This window comes from Globicephala melas, chromosome 9 (assembly GCF_963455315.2).
Source record: "Globicephala melas chromosome 9, mGloMel1.2, whole genome shotgun sequence".
Lineage (NCBI taxonomy): Eukaryota > Metazoa > Chordata > Mammalia > Artiodactyla > Delphinidae > Globicephala > Globicephala melas.
The window spans coordinates 40361761-40377427 of NC_083322.1; the positions used below are offsets into that span (position 1 = coordinate 40361761).

The 15667-nt window shown below is 42.3% G+C and overlaps 1 protein-coding gene across 5 annotated transcripts in view; it reads left to right on the top strand.

The window, feature by feature from the left end:
- Positions 1-15667, top strand: part of ELMO1 (engulfment and cell motility 1) — a 550105-nt gene that overhangs the window by 403072 nt on the left and 131366 nt on the right. The window contains exon 1 of one of the 5 annotated variants that reach the window (XM_060305404.1): positions 4772-5036. The exons of the other annotated variants lie outside the window; for them this stretch is intronic. The gene's annotated coding sequence lies outside the window, so the exon portion shown is untranslated. Of the gene's footprint in view, positions 1-4771; positions 5037-15667 lie in introns of those variants that run through there. 5 annotated transcript variants of the gene reach the window in all.

The following is a 15667-nucleotide window of genomic DNA, read 5'->3' on the forward strand; positions in this document are numbered from 1 at the left end:
AGTTGTATATTTATTTTTAAAGCATTACAAAGTTATCTGACTTACATCAAATTTGGTAATAATTACATTTAATAAACCACGTTTATGGAAAAGAATAGAATTTAATTAGCTTGAATCTTTCCCTAAGAAAAGCCTGGATAAATGGTACCGGCAGTGCCTACCTGGAACGGAGCAGAGAGTACAGGCTGTAATGTGTAGGTGAAATGGAAAGAGATTTCTTCTGATTTTTTTCAGATGCCCCAGCATGATTACTTCTCCCTGAACTTTCCAGGTATTTGATGCTGTGATTCCCTTCTCCTGTCTGTAGACACCATGTAATAAATCTGAATGTGTTCGGAAGCTTGATGACACACTACCAACAATGCATTTTGAGCCTCCAGTGTGCAAGTCCATTAAATGTATGCTTCATACCAGTTCTTGAGGACTTGACAAGCAGAAATTCAAATATCAAGCTAATAAAATCCAGGTTTCCCTGTTTTTTGAGGTCCAGCAGCAGCTCTCTTTTTTTTAATTGAAGTAGAGTTGATTTACAATGTTGTGTTAACTTCTGCTGTGCAGCAAAGTGATTCAGTTATACATATGTATTCTTCTTCATATTCTTTTCCATTATGGTTTAGAACAGGATATTGAATATAGTTCCCCGTGCTATACAGTAGGACCTTGTTGTTTATCCGTTCTCTATATAACAGTTTGCATCCATCAACAGCTCTCTAAGCTTGTATATGCTCATTTCATTACATAGCCTAGAAAGGGAAGAATACCCAATAATGGCCAAGTTAACTCACTCAGTCTGTGATCTCAGTAACAAAACTACGAGACAAGTTTCCACAGGAAAAATTTTGGGAAGATTTTCCAAAGACTCTGTAGCTATTCTGTAATAAAGTGACTCCTTTGGAAATGTGGATGCAGCTGCTTATTTTCCAGAACTAAAACCATGACTAGCTAGGTGAACCAAAGTTCCTGCTAGCTAGCTTTTGAATAGAGGAGGGGAGTGGATCAGACTGAAGGCCAAAAAGTATTCTCTGTCTTCCTTGCAATTTTGTCTTAAAAATGAACTTTCTAGAAAAAAATTACCCAAAGATAATATGTGATTGTTCACGCTAATATGTGATCTACCTGTCTTCTTGCTGGCAGGTCTGATAGCATCTCTCACTACCTGGTGAATCTGGTCTTCAGGAGCTCACGTGTTCTTTCTTCACATACCTGCTCACCAGCATAGCTACTGAGCCCAAACTGTGCTACCGTACCCACCCTCAACTCTAAAATTGGTAGTCAGTCAAAGGAACGTTACCTTGTTCTGATGTAAATGGGTCCTTTGGGGTGGCCTGGAGTAGTGAGATGCCCCCATTCTCAAAAAAAAAAAATGCCCTTCTCCATTTTATACATTAAAAATTAATTTAGGGTTAGTCTTTTCTTCCTTTATTTAAACCTGTCTTAGCAGTGATTCTCAAGCTGTGGTGTATATAAGAATCCCCTGGAGAGTTTGGGAAAATGTTCCTCAGCTCCACTCCTGACATTGTGGGTTAGGAGGGATGCAATGGGATCCCGGCAACCTGCATTTTGTTGAGAAGTCCAAGTGATTCTGATCCGGGTGGTCCCTGTACATCACACTTAAAGAAACTGGAGCTAGAATCTTTTTGTTCACATCCCAGCTCTGCCGCTTTTTATCTTCGTGACCGTGGTCAAGTTACTTAACTTCCTTATGCTTCCACTTCCTCATGGTTATTATAGGGATAATAATAATACCTCATAGGGCTGTTGTGAGGCTTAAATTGGTTAAGCCAGATCACGTGCTACCTGGACTATTAACTGCTTCATAGATGTTTAGCTACATCAGTCCAACATGTTATGGGTGCCTTGAAACTGACCGTTTAATCAGGTTGATATGCTGTTAACTTGTTGCTGAGAGTATCTGGGGAATATATTGAGTTATGTAAGTGTGTTTGGGGCGTGAGGGCAGGGAGTCATTTAGTGAAGTACTTCAGTGGCTTGTCATTGCTTACAGGATAAAAACCAAACTCCTGAACATGATTTCTGGGGCCCTGCAGGTCTGGCCTCTGCTTGCTGTCAAAGCTTATCTCACACCATCCTTTGAATCATTCTCACTCTGATGAGCCACGCTTGGCTTCTTTCAGGTTTTCAAAGATGTCACCCTCCCTTGTAGGCAGTGCACGTCTAGGCAGGCCCTTTGCGTGTATTATTCCTTATGTCTGAGACACTGTTCCCCTCACTTTCAATTCATTAACTTTTACTCTTCTTTGGATCTTAGCTCAAATATCACTTCCTCCAAGATATTCTTCTTTACCTCACTAAGTTCAGTCTCTTTTATTATTTGTGCTCATAGCACATAGCTCTCCTTCATCCCCCATACGAAAGTTACATTTTAATACTTTTTGTGTCCTCTGCTAGGGTCATTGTGCTGTAAGGCAAAAAGCATGCCAGTTTGTTTTGTCACTAGCACAGTTTTTGATTTTTGTTTTTTTTGGGGCACATAAACACTCACTAAATATTTGTTAAACAAATGATTAAATTTCCAACCAGGGAAAACCTGGTTGGAATGATGTTTCTGCATAAAAGCAGTGGCAATTTGGACAGTCTCAGGAGGGTGAGAGGGCAAAGGGTAGGTGTCCCCACGGCAGAGGAAGGTAGGCAGGCGAGGTTAGAAAGTTTCCAGAAAGGTGGTAGAGGAGACCTGAGATCACGCCCCTGGAGCATGGAGGTAGTCTGGACAGAGCTGAGAAAGACTGCTGGGTCCCTGGAAGGCAGAGCTGGGGTGAGAATTCCTTCCCAAGCTCACAGTGGCACAAAGAGACAAAATGGAAAGCTAGGACTCAGATTTTGGAGAGGGCAAATACAACATCAAGACCACTGGGCCAGAACTGAGCGCTTGGAGACATGGTTTGGAGCAAGAGTCAGTTAGGAATAAAGGAGGTCCAGGGCTTATTAGACACTGGGTTATTAGACACTGGGCGTGTGGTAATGAAGAGCTCACCTTGCCTCCAAGGGCCAGAGACATGCAAAGAGCTGATCTCAGCTCACTCGGAAGCCTGGTCTGTGTCTGGTTTTTTGGGGTTTTTTTGGCTGTGTTGGGTCTTCGTTGCTACACGCGGGCTTTCTCTGGTTGCGGCGAGTGGGGGCCACTTTTCGGTGCGGTGCGTGGGCTTCTCATTGCGGTGGCTTCTCTTGTTGTGGAGCACGGGCTCTAGGCGCATGGGCTTCAGTAGTTGTGGCACACGAGCTCAGTAGTTGTGGCTCACTGGCTCTAGAGTGCAGGCTCAGTAGTTGTGGCACACGGGTTTAGTTGCTCCGCGGCATGTGGGATCCCCCCGGACCAGGGCTCGAACCCGTGTCCCCTGCATTGGCAGGCTGATTCTTAACCGCTGCACCACCAGGGAAGCCCTGGTCTGTGTCATTGATAGTTTGAGGGCACCAGACTTGCAGAGACCATTAAGAAAGAAAAGGTTCTCCTTGAGATTCATTATGATGGGACAGAGAATAATTCCTTTCTCTCAAACTTAAGCCAGAATCATAGCCTTCTTTGACACTTGCCATTTTCAGTCAGTTTCTGTAGAATTGAGGACTTCCCACAGACCCACGTGGCAGATTACCACCATCTGATCCCCATCCTGGGTTTGACCAGGCCAAGCAGCCATTCGTTGCTCAGTGGCGGCCCCTGTTGTTAAAGAGAAATGTAGCAGCATATCCAAAGTGTGACATAACTCTGGTCATGCAACCAGAAGAATTTGGAGCAAGCAGGGGAGGAGTCAGAGGGGATGTAAACGGACTGAGGAAATCCCCAGGGGGATTCTCCAGCATTCAGGGTGCTTTGGTGAGGTGCTAATACAGAGAAGAAGCTGAGCCTAAAGGCTTTGTGCAAGCTTTCTTCCGCAAGCACCCGGTTTCGTCGCTTTATTCCAAAGGTCTGCTAGGAATCGCCGCAGTGCCCTCCGAGAAATGCCATTGCAAACTTCTATTTGAGGGCTTTTAGGGCTGTTAGATGACAAATATTTTAAAAGCTACTGCACTAATTCTTTAGGTGACTTACAGTAAATTTTAATTAGAGGTGGAGGCACGGGAGGAGCTGTGTGTGTTTGTTTACGTCCTGAGTAGGAATCAGAGAATGGATCCTCCCGTGGGAACCCTGCTGGGATTCACTCTTGCATGAAGGCATTTATGGGTATGTGAGCACCCCTGGCATGCGTGTGCTATGTGTACAGAGTGAGGCTGTTACATGACATTTCTGGACAAAAACTGTATGTGAAGAAGAGGAGGGAGAAAGCAAACTCACAATCAAATAAAAGTAGGGAGGAGAGATGAGATTGCAGTTGATTATGGGTCTGGCAGCAGATGTTCTACATGAATCCAACTCGCTGCAGCCAGTCTGTTTCCATGGCAACAGAATCAGTAATTATTGAGCCCGGAGCTCCCCCCTCCTTTCTCCCAACAAGGTGGAGGCTGATGAATATGAACCATCTCCAGCCCACCACCAGCTCTTTCTTCTTCTTCTTCCTCCTCTTTTTCTTTTGTTTTTAGTTCCTTATAAGGGGAGAGTATTGAGTAGTACCAAGAAAAGGAGCTGTCTCTTTATTGATGAAAGAGCATAGGGCACTAAAATTAAATGAAGTTATTGTTTTCTCTTGTGATACTATAAGAGAAAAGCTCTTCCTAGAAAAGCCAATGATCTCCGAAGATGCTAAATAAATGAGCAGGAGTTTCCCTGAAATGGAGGCTCCCTTTGATTGGCTGATCTTTCTGCGATTCCTGCCAATCAGAGCACCCCTGGGCTCCAGCTCCATAAACATAAGCAAAGCTACATGCTTATTCTTCTGGACTTGAAGTGTATACCATTCAAAGGTGTGCGGCGGGTCTCCATTCACATGGCTCAACTGGAAACCTGTTTCGTGAATAAGCTTACTCAGGAACCATCTGATATTCCAGCACATTGTTCTTCTGGGGGTCGACTTTAAGTCATTTGGTGGCAACAGCAGCTTAGAAGCAGTATTTGTAGTTGGGAAAGATGGACTTACGGGAGCTCGGTGAGTAAACCTCAGTCGTACACATCTGTCTGCTGGTATTAGCAGCCTGAGCTAAAATGTAGCTTTGTCCTATTGTCTGCCGAGAAAACTGTGAATTGGAGCAAGCACATGGAAGAACAAGCATTCTGGGGTTCCCGTGATGTGTGAGCGTCTGTCTTCCAAAGGCTGCATGCACTGCTTGGTTATGACCGGATTTGTAGTTGACTGTGTATTATACTGGGACATCGGTTTGTCTAGTTAGGATCGGTGTGAAGAGTGGAGTTTTGCATTATCTCCCTGGGCACTGATCCATTTCAAAAGAAGATGCTTTTAAAACTAAATTTATAAGAGTCAACCCTGTGCATTGCTGGGAAGAGGGAGAAAGGTGCAGGAACGGAGCTGAGCTGTGAGCTGCTTGACTGTGTTGCTGGTGTTTGCATTGTGAAGGGAGATGTTATTACAATGGTCTGTCAAACACTTCTTCAGACCCTCAGCCACAGAAAGAAGCATCTCTTCTGGGTGTGCTGCCGTGCTCTGCTCGGGAACGGTGCAACTGAGCTAGGTCGTGTCCCTTTCTTCTTTTGTGAAACCAGTCTCCAAATTGAAATATGTCCTCTCTCTTTTTAAAAAATTATTTGCAGAAAGAGTTAGAGTACAGTCAGAGAGATTCTAGCTGTCAAAAACCATGCTTCTAAATGACTCTGTTTTGCATCCTTTTAAACCAGAGAGGGTTTGCAAAGTTGTATTCAAGGATTGGCTCTTTGCCAGGGAAGGGATGCTCTGGGCTATTGCTCTGCTCCCTGGGGTTTAACTTTCTGACACTGGTGATGAAATTTTCAATTTTGTTCGGTAGAAGAAGGAAGAATAAGAAAGCAGTGCTATAAACAGGCAATGGGGGGGGCAGCGTGTGAAAGGAGAAACTCTTTTCCTTCAGGGACCCTCCTAGCTGAAAACTTAAAAATATATGTGGCAAGACAGAACTCAAGGACTACACTCAAATGTAGGATTTTAGAGGAACTATAACCCTTCCAAACGAGAAGAGGAGAGGCATTGCTTTTGGTTTGGGTGCAGAGAGTGGCGGCTGAACTTGGGGCTTCCAGCTCTGCCTAAGAACCTCTCTCTCCCCAGCGTCTCTGTCTGCTGATTTTGTGATTTCCTATGTTATGTGCCTGGGAGGCTGACAGCACACTTGATGTCTTCTATTTACAGTCCACTTGGGTTCAAATAACAGAGAGAATAGAGAAAAAAAAACATTATCGTCTGGTTCATAAATATATGCACGTGAAAGAGTCATATATGGAAAATCTTACTGGCTCATCCTGTGAAACAACGTCCTATTGACAGAATAGTGTTGCGGGTCTTCACATGGCTCTACAATGGAAATTGCTGTGTCCTAAACGAGCTCTGTGATGAACGGGTAAAGAAACAAAAGAGCTAGGAATGTTTTGCCTGTGGAAGACTCGAAAGCAGGGTGAGGGTGATTGGGTGTTTAGGAGAGACCTTCTACTTCTGTGACCAGTAAAGAGATGGGGTTGACTCTCCGGAGGAGAAGAAGTGTTTCCCAACTCTGGGTGACTGCACACAACACGGGGGAAACCTGACCAGACTAAGTCAGTATCCTGTTTGTTAGCTGAAACGTCTCTAGAAATGTAGGCTGTCCTGTGATCCCAAGAAGCTCAAGATGGTGTGCTGGATTGAGAATTCCACTTGATGGGAGGCAAGCGTGAGCATCTCTCCCTGCTGCATCTCACTCCTCAGTACACCTCAACACAGGCACAATTTGGAGGAAGTCTGTTTTCTAGTGGCTGTGCGTTAAGTGACAGTCATCTCATTAGAATGACCTTCCATCCTCTTGGTCTCTTCTCTCCCCCACTAGTGTCACTTGACATGAGTGAAGTGCTGGCACCTGTTGGCAAGAATGAGAGAAGAAACAGCCTTTTATGGAAGCAGTCAAAATGTAAAAAAAAAAAAAAAATTAAGAGTAGTTAATTAGCCTATTTTGGGATCATGGAAGTCTAAGAATTTGAAAGCTATGAAACTCTCCCCTGGCCTTAAGAAAATACATTTATGCCTAATCACATAATACTTCAGTGACAGCCCATTTCAGGGTCAAGTAAGATCTCTGCCCTGCGTGACTAGCCAAGAATTTATTGTACTCTCAAGTTCATTATCTCCTTTTTGCAAATCGGTCCACCGAATACGGCCACAGCCCTATCTCATTTAGCTGCTGCCTTAAGCAGTGGCTTCAGTACCTGAATGAGGTCCTGGACATTGTCACTTAAAGTCTGAGTTAAGAAGTTTTGGAAATGATTCTAGATCACGGTGGTTTTCTCACTCCTGAACTTGGAGGGTTGGTGAAGCTGGAGTTATGGGACTTGAAATGAAAATGCTCTTTCAGGGACCAGAATTAACTGCATATGCTTGTAACTGTTCTATTTGTTCCTGGGAGAGAAGGCTTCTTCCCACTGCCTCTTCCTGGCATTTGCAAGATGTGGGACATATTAGAAAGATAAATGTAAAGACAAAGAAAAGCGAATTCCCTTAGATTTTCAAGTGACCATCAGAGTTTCCCAGTATAAGTCAAAGTGAATATAAATACATTGAATCTAATCCCTGAAATTCAGCACTGAGAGCTGGAATCATAGGATTCCTCAGTTCTCCCAGCAGTTGAAATAAAATCAGTCTCAACAGGAATAGCTAACCTGCCTCGAGCATTAGCTGTGTGCCAGGCACTGTTCAATACATTTTATGTAGGTGTAATAACTCATTGAATCTTTATAACAGCCCAACAGCACTACTTGTACTCCTTATTTCCTAGATGAGGAAATGGAGTCACCAAAAATTTAAAGAACTTGTTTACGTTTATCCAGCTAGAAGCTGGCAGGTGCTTGGTGTGCTCACACAGTTGATCTACTTGTTTGCTGCATTCATGGATGGGTGGAGTCTGAGTGGGTAGGGAAGGAGGTCTCCTAGGCTATCAGTCTGACTAGTGGAGTCAAGGCACAGGGCGTTGAGCGAAACAGTCATTGCAATAATTAAAGTCAAATTAGAAAGGCACTTTGGGGTGGTTGGTTGAATTATTAATAATGCCATTTAAGAAAAAAATTTTGAACTAAGTAAAAACCTGTCACCAAAGTGTTGCATTTGTTCGCCCCCTTGTGTTCCTGTGTGACGTGCCACCTCATTCTGCAGAGTGTTTATTTGACTGGTGTGAACTGGGTCAGTTTCTATATGAGACCAGCTCCTCCTGGGCCATCTGTGAGAGGTGGAAGGTCGCCAGTTTCATGGCTGCCCTTTGCTTGCATTTGCCGGGAATGGTTTGCAGTTGCCATAGCAATGGTGAGGGTCATGACAGACCAGAACAACAGGGCAGCCAGTTAAGGGGTTTCATGTCTCGCAATGGCTGTGGGGATTACCAGGGCTACTGTGCTTTCTGAAGACCTTGTAAACAGGAGTGATGATCCCAGCTCAGAAAGAGATTCCAAATAGTAATAGTGGACATAAAAAGATGGAGCAACCGAAGACTCAGGTTAGGCCTGGAAATCGAGTGACATAGATTTCAAAATATGCACCCCAGAGTTGGGGTCATTGAGGGGACAGGGGTTATGTGGTTGGGGGTGGTAGGTCTTCAACTCCCACTTTAACCAGAGCATCTCCATTTCTGTCTGTTTTATAAACTGGCAATCCCCACTGAAGACTTACTAATGAAAAATGAAAGGGAAGGTTAGGCTACTAGAAGGAAAAATAAAAACTATTGATCTCAAAATTCCCGAATTGACATATAAAGAAATGAAAGACCAGAGCATATAAGCCAGCCCACACTGCTATATGGAAAAGGAATCAGTAGGGGTCTTAGTAACAGCTTTTAAAAACATGGGTTATTTGTTATGCATGCCTAATGTTATGTAGTTTCTATTATTACACCAATTATGCATATGTGTAGAAGACAATTTAAATAACTGTTCAATAAATAATGTCCTACAGGGACAATATGGCAGATCTCTTTCTAGACCAGCACTGTCCAGTGGGAATACAATGCAAATTATGTATGTAATTTCAATTTTTTTAGTAGTCACATTAAAAAAGTAAAACAAAAACAAAAACCCCAGGTCTATTCATTCTAATAATACATATTCTTTAACCCAGTATGTCCAAAATATTATCCTTTCAGTATGCAACTATGAAATTATTAACAAAATATTTATATTCAGTTTTTCATGTTAAGTCTTTGAAATCTGATATATATTTTACACTTACAGCACAACACGATTTGGATACTGAATTTTCACAGGAAATCTATATTTAGATTTCACAAGATTTACAGTTACAAAAGTAGATTCAGGAATGGAAATTGTTCTTTAAAAGTTTTCCAGTAACTGAAGTATCCATTTTAAAACTTAAATTAGCTAAAATTAAATAAAATTTAAAACTTCAAAAACAAACAGTAAAGCAGAACAAACAAAAAAGCTTAATTGCACAGTCACGCTAACCACATGTTTCAAGGTTCCCATGGCCATGTATGGTTAGTGGCTACTCTACCAGACAGTGCAGGTCTGGACCCTAACTCTCCTCTTAAACTAGGCCAGTTACTTTCCTCACTTCCTCATCACTCCGTGGCACCTTCCTCTCTTTTATCTCCAGTAGATACCTGGCAGACTTGCCCTGGTAACAAAGAGACAAATAGAACAGTAGTATTCACAGATGTGTTTACCTTTGCCTTTAACCATTGCATGTGTCAAACCCAGCATGTGGCTAAATCTTGGTTTCTCCATTGCACTGTTTCGCATGGGGGAATTAAAAGGTGTGCCATTTCCCATTACAGAAAGTCAACACACCATCTGTGGCATTTCTCAGTCCTCAGATATCTTGGCCTTGCCACTCTCTGTGCTTTGGAACTACCTCCTTCAACTCAGTATGTTTAGGGAACGTGGGTTTCATTTTAGTAATAAGCTAAGCAAACCAGAATAAGAAGGTAAATCTGCTTCAAACAGTTAATTCTCTATGAAGACAAGTATAAATTGAGGCTAAGGGACGATTTAATTGATGTCATCTTATTCAGTTCTACAAATTTTGTTTAACTAGAAATTATTGACTGAATAGTTCTTCCAATTAATTTGGTCTTAAAGTCTTTACCTTCAACATCAGATAACATCCTTATCTAAAGTTTTCTTTTTTTAGTATGAAAGCAACCATGAACACAGAATCAACCTCTGCAGTAACATGCTGCAAAGCCTCCTTAGAGGCATCCAGTCCCAGCCTCCTAAAGATGACCTGCAATTTCAGCCCAATCTGCAAGTGGAAGGATAAAGCTCACTCCAAGTTTGGTGCTCTTGAACTTTCCATTCCTAAAGAGCTGTTTTAGAAGTAGCACACAACACTGAGAAAGGAAAAATATCCATAGCGTTCAATACCATCCCTAGTATCAGGGACGCCTTCTAGTCCAACTCTATCCATTTCTAGCATGTTGGACAGAATTGCCAAGGAGAATGCCTCGTGCACTTTAGCACTCAACAAACGTCTGTTGGGTTAAATTGTGTGGCTCCTTTGCAACTTCTTTCTTTTCATGGCATGACTTCATCTTTGTTTCTGAGGCAACAGTGGCAAACCAAGTAGGTTAAACCATAGGCAGGGTTGAGTCTTAAGAGCCAGATGACTTGCTTTGTGAATCTGCTGATATTTGGCCAAGCCAACGGCTACTACACTCAATCAATCAGGAGCAGAAAGAAGTGCTGTGGGATTTCAGTGATTGCAGAGACACTGGGAACTAGCTGTATGTTACATAAGTAAAATTATCATTACAATAATTGTCTTTGCATTATCACAGGATTTTGAAGTTCCCTAATTTTCTGGCTTATTTCAAGCAAGCTGTGATATTTCTAGAAATACAGAACTAGAAAATTATTGGCATAGATGACAGAACAGTAGTCTTGGATTGTTGTCTCTAGTTTAAGAATGAAATTTACAAGTCACTTAACCCTTTATGCTCCTCAGCATCTTCACATGGGTAAAGAGTAGTTTAGACTTGGTGACTTCCAAAGTCTTGTATATGTCAAGCTTCGAAACAATCTATCCTCCATGGCCCATGCTCCATTGATCATAGCAGTCTTTCCCACTATACCCAGATAGAGCCTTGGGATCCTTCTTAACACTGCTCTAAGCCAGCCACTGATAAGTGATCAGAATTGGCTTACAGCTGGAAATGATTTTTTTCGTCCCTCTCTTAGGTCCTTTCCTCAGCTCTGTGCCTTGTGCAAGACTTTGGAAAGGAACGTACAGGGAATTATCATCAGTATGCAGGGTTCCAGCGATAAGGGAATGACAGTTCTTTACTCATCCCCTTGCTCAGCTGTTCCATGGAGGTGTTGCCATCTGACAAGGAGAGCTGCAGCCTGCACTTGGGGAGCTCACTTTTCTCTTCCTTTGAGCTATAAGTGATGAGAGACCTGTCAAGGAGAGCAGTTCACTGGCATCATTCCCAGACCTGGAACATAATGAAATAAAATTTCATTCTGACTTGGTTGGAATTCTTCTAGCTGAACGTTCGAGATAGCATCTGGGGCAATTCTAACATCCAGTTGCCTAGTTGGAATGAAGCACCCATCAGCTAATGGCTTTCATGCAGTCAGGGCCTCTTGGGGCAAATCGTTTCTAACTAGAGCCAGCCAGTCCATAGGTCCCAGCAGGTAAGGTAGAACCCACTCATGTCTAAGGGGCCAGCAATGTGAAATCTGCATTTCAGAAGCTTTATTATTTACAAAGAGTGATATCAAGGCAGGAAATGTCTAAAAGCCACCAACACTGGTACTGCACCTAGACCTAGACTCCTCAACATTTAAGGCTTTAATCTGAGACTCGGGTTCTGGAGGTGTTATGTTAGTATTGTCCATTGACACTCGTTCTGGTACCCACAATAGTGATAGCAGGGCCATCCCCTTCCAGCTTTAGAGAGGGGTGGAGGTCAAGGGGCAAAGCCCCCATTCTAGATTCCGTGAGCCAGGTTCAAATGCCTTTGCAAATTAGACCCAACAGGATTTGCAAAGATCACCTTATGGGCAATCCCTGTCCACCCTAAATTTCCCAAGGACTGTGTAGATGCCTGCTGAACCTCTCTGAACCCTAGTTTTCCTTATCTGTAAGAATGGAGGTAAAGGTACATATCTCACAGGGCTGTTGAATGAAAATTAGAGTGATGTCTATATGAGTGATTAGTATGCCATAATGCACTATGTAATGAGAAAATAGTATGATTACGTTCCTTGGGTAGAAGCCATTTATTTTTCATATCTCATAGAATGTCTAGCTCAGCTCTTTGGCTATGGAAGATTCTCTAATTGGACAACCAGGGTGCATGCTGGCTGCTCTCAAATCATGCTCCTAAATCCTCAGAGACTACCCAACTCCTGCTAGCACTGGAGGCCACCCAGAGAGAAGAGAGCACTTCACTTAGAACCAGAAGCCTGAGATAAAAGTCCCAGCCTAGCCACTAGCAAGGTTTAGGTCTTTCCATGTTACCTCTCCAGTCTTTAGTATTTCTTTTCTTCATGGATAAAATATAGATATTATCTACACTAAATTGACATATAGAAATGTCTAGAGGACAAATGAATTAACATATTCCATGTGCTTTGTGGATTGTAACATAAGGTATTACTATTATTATTTCAATCTAGTATCTCCTAACAACTCAGCCTTGTTTTTTGAGGAGGGATAATTGGGGAGATGTTTCTGGAGGCAGAGTACCAGAAGCTCCAGGATGGTGATGTATACTTTCCTGACTTTGGAAGCCAGTCAAGATCAAATGATATTATGCTTCTAGGCAGATGCCTGTGGCATTCAGGGAGGCTGTGAACTGCCATAAATAATTAGTGGCTTTTACATTTGTAAGTCAAGATGTTCTTGGGCTCTGCAGATGGCCTGTAAATCTTTCTGGATAGCCAAACCTTAGCCATATAGCACCAGCTCTGTCCTTCTTGAAAACACAATAAAAGCTTTGAAAAGCATTCATATTTGGGGTTCTTCTATATGCACGTTCTCAGCCACTTCTTGATCGCTTTCTTCCCCTCCCCTCCCCACCGCCACTGTCGCCAGCCAGGCGCTTCACACCCCCTGAATTACATATTCTGTCAAGAGAGGAGAAGAAGTGATTTCTTCCTTTGTAACGGTGGTGCTCTTTTTACTGAAATCCCATAACATCCTAGATCTTGAGGAAACCTGAGTCCTGGGGCAGCAAATAAATTTCATCTAGTGACAGCTTGGGTGCACTGGTGGTGGCTGCCCAGGGCTCCACATCTGGGCTCAGTGGTCCTGTGGGCAAGGAGAGGAGGGCAGCAGCATGCAGTTACCTTATTACAGGTAAAGAAAGGGAGGTTCAGGGAAATTCATTGACTTGCTAATACATTTCTGTTAACAAGGGCCAACAACCACATTTCCTTGCTCTCTCAGTTTATTCAACAACCAATACTTGCTGAATGCCTACTGCGTGTAAGTTCTAGGCCTTGGTATTATCAATGAACATAGATAATCTCTGAAGATCTATGAATTAACCTGCACAGAGCTTTATTTTTCAGGCAGTCTTTGGTGTTGGAACTGCCCAGAATACAGAGGCTATGATAAGAAACATTTCCAACAGACTAGTTATTTATATATTCATTAATTCATTCATGCATTCACTTATGCATTTATTTCCATGCCCAGTTCCATAAAGAATAAATATCCACTTTCAAAAATTGGGGCTTTGTAAGAGCTGTTTGAAAACAATTTGAAAGAAATTGATGAAAACAAATTGACCAATTACTGCCCTTATCTTCTGCCATGCCTCCTCCCAGCCTCCTTTTCGGCCTTGCTGGCACAGAGTTGGAAATGAACACAGAAGAAAATCTGAACTATAAGAGCAAACTCAAGAACTGTACACTATCTTAGTTTTGCAAAGCAACTTACAAGGTGAAATTTGGATGAACCAACTGTTTTTCACTTTACCAAAGGTTTCTGAACTGTTAGAATTATCAAAGGACAAAGAATGCAACTATGGTGATTGAGAACTGTGGCAATTCCATGTCACCTGGGTAGAGGTATAAATAGCAGTGGACAGGAAAATCTCTTAGCCAAAACTCTGAGCACTGTAGGTAACTATACAATAATCACACTAACTGTGTGTGGTGATCTGTCTCTCTCTCCCATCCCTGGTTGATTGTCCTTCATAAGCTCACTCCCAGTCACTTGCGTCAAGGCCAGAGCAATGTCAGAAACACTGTCTGGTGGGTATATGAATTGTGCCCTCTCTGTGCTAGGCACTTTGCATATGCATAGGTCCTTATGATGGAATTTCCCAAACCTTTAAAAAATATTTCTAGTGTAACTATTATTTCTAAATTGCCACATGCCATGGTCTATCAGTATACAAGTTTTTACCAAAAAGTGCATCCCCATATACTCAAAGGATGAATGGAAGTAGGGAATCAGGGAACTTTTAGTGCTGATTCTCAGTATCTATCCTTTTTCCTAACATAGTTTCAGTACAGTGGTAAGACCAATGTTAAAAGACCTTATATCTCCTTTTACACATAAGGAAACAGAGATGTAGAAGAGTTAGCTTATGACCCATCTAGTAAGTGGCAGAGTGCTGTTCAAATCCAGGTCTGTCTGACTCCCAGGCGTGTGTCTGTGTGTGTGTGTGTGTGTGTGTGCGCGTGCGTGTGCATATGACTTCCAAGATATATATATATATATATATATGTTTATGTTTATGTTTCATAGAAGTATGGTAGCATGATTAAGAGCTGACATTTTAGCATAAAATTCTATTATGATAAAATTCCATATGAGTAGAATCAAGATAGAATGGGGGAAATGGGAAGCAGAATGGGAATTTGAGTTCTAGGACAGAGGTTGGCAAAAGTGACTCCAATGGCCTATTCTTGTAAATGGAATTTGATTGGAGTACAGCAATGCCTGTTTGTCTATATACTGTCTGTGGAATGGAATTTGATTGGAATACAGCAATGCCTGTTTGTCTATATACTGTCTGTGACTGCTCTCATGCTACAACAGCAATGTTGATTAGGGATGACAGATACTGCTTGGAAGGCCTAAAATAATATTTGGCCTTTTATATTAAAAGTTTGCTGACTTGTATTAGAGGAGAAAAATAAGGATGTAAAATTTCCAACTATTAAGAAGAGTTTGTTCATGTATGTTTAAATGAGCAATTATGGGTATCAAATCACTCTTGTATGTATATCCAAGGATGCATTTTTAAAAGTGATGCAAGGGCTTCCCTGGTGGCGCAGTGGTTGAGAGTCAGCCTGCCGATGCAGGGGATGCGGGTTCGTGCCCTGGTCTGGGAAGATCCCACATGCCGCGGAGCGGCTGGGCCCGTGAGCCATGGCCGCTGAGCCTGCGCGTCCGGAGCCTGTGCTCCGCAACGGGAGAGGCCACAACAGTGAGAGGGCCTGCGTACCACACACACACACAAAAAGTGATGCAATCATTTTATTTTTTAAATATCAATATTGTAATACACTGAAAATTATATTCTTTGCAACTATTTTAAGTTTGATAAAAAAAATTTCAAAGTCAATTTAAAAATGTGTAAGAGGGTATGTAGATTTTTAAAAATAGAGAGTTAGGAGACCACTGCCCTAGAGTACAGATCA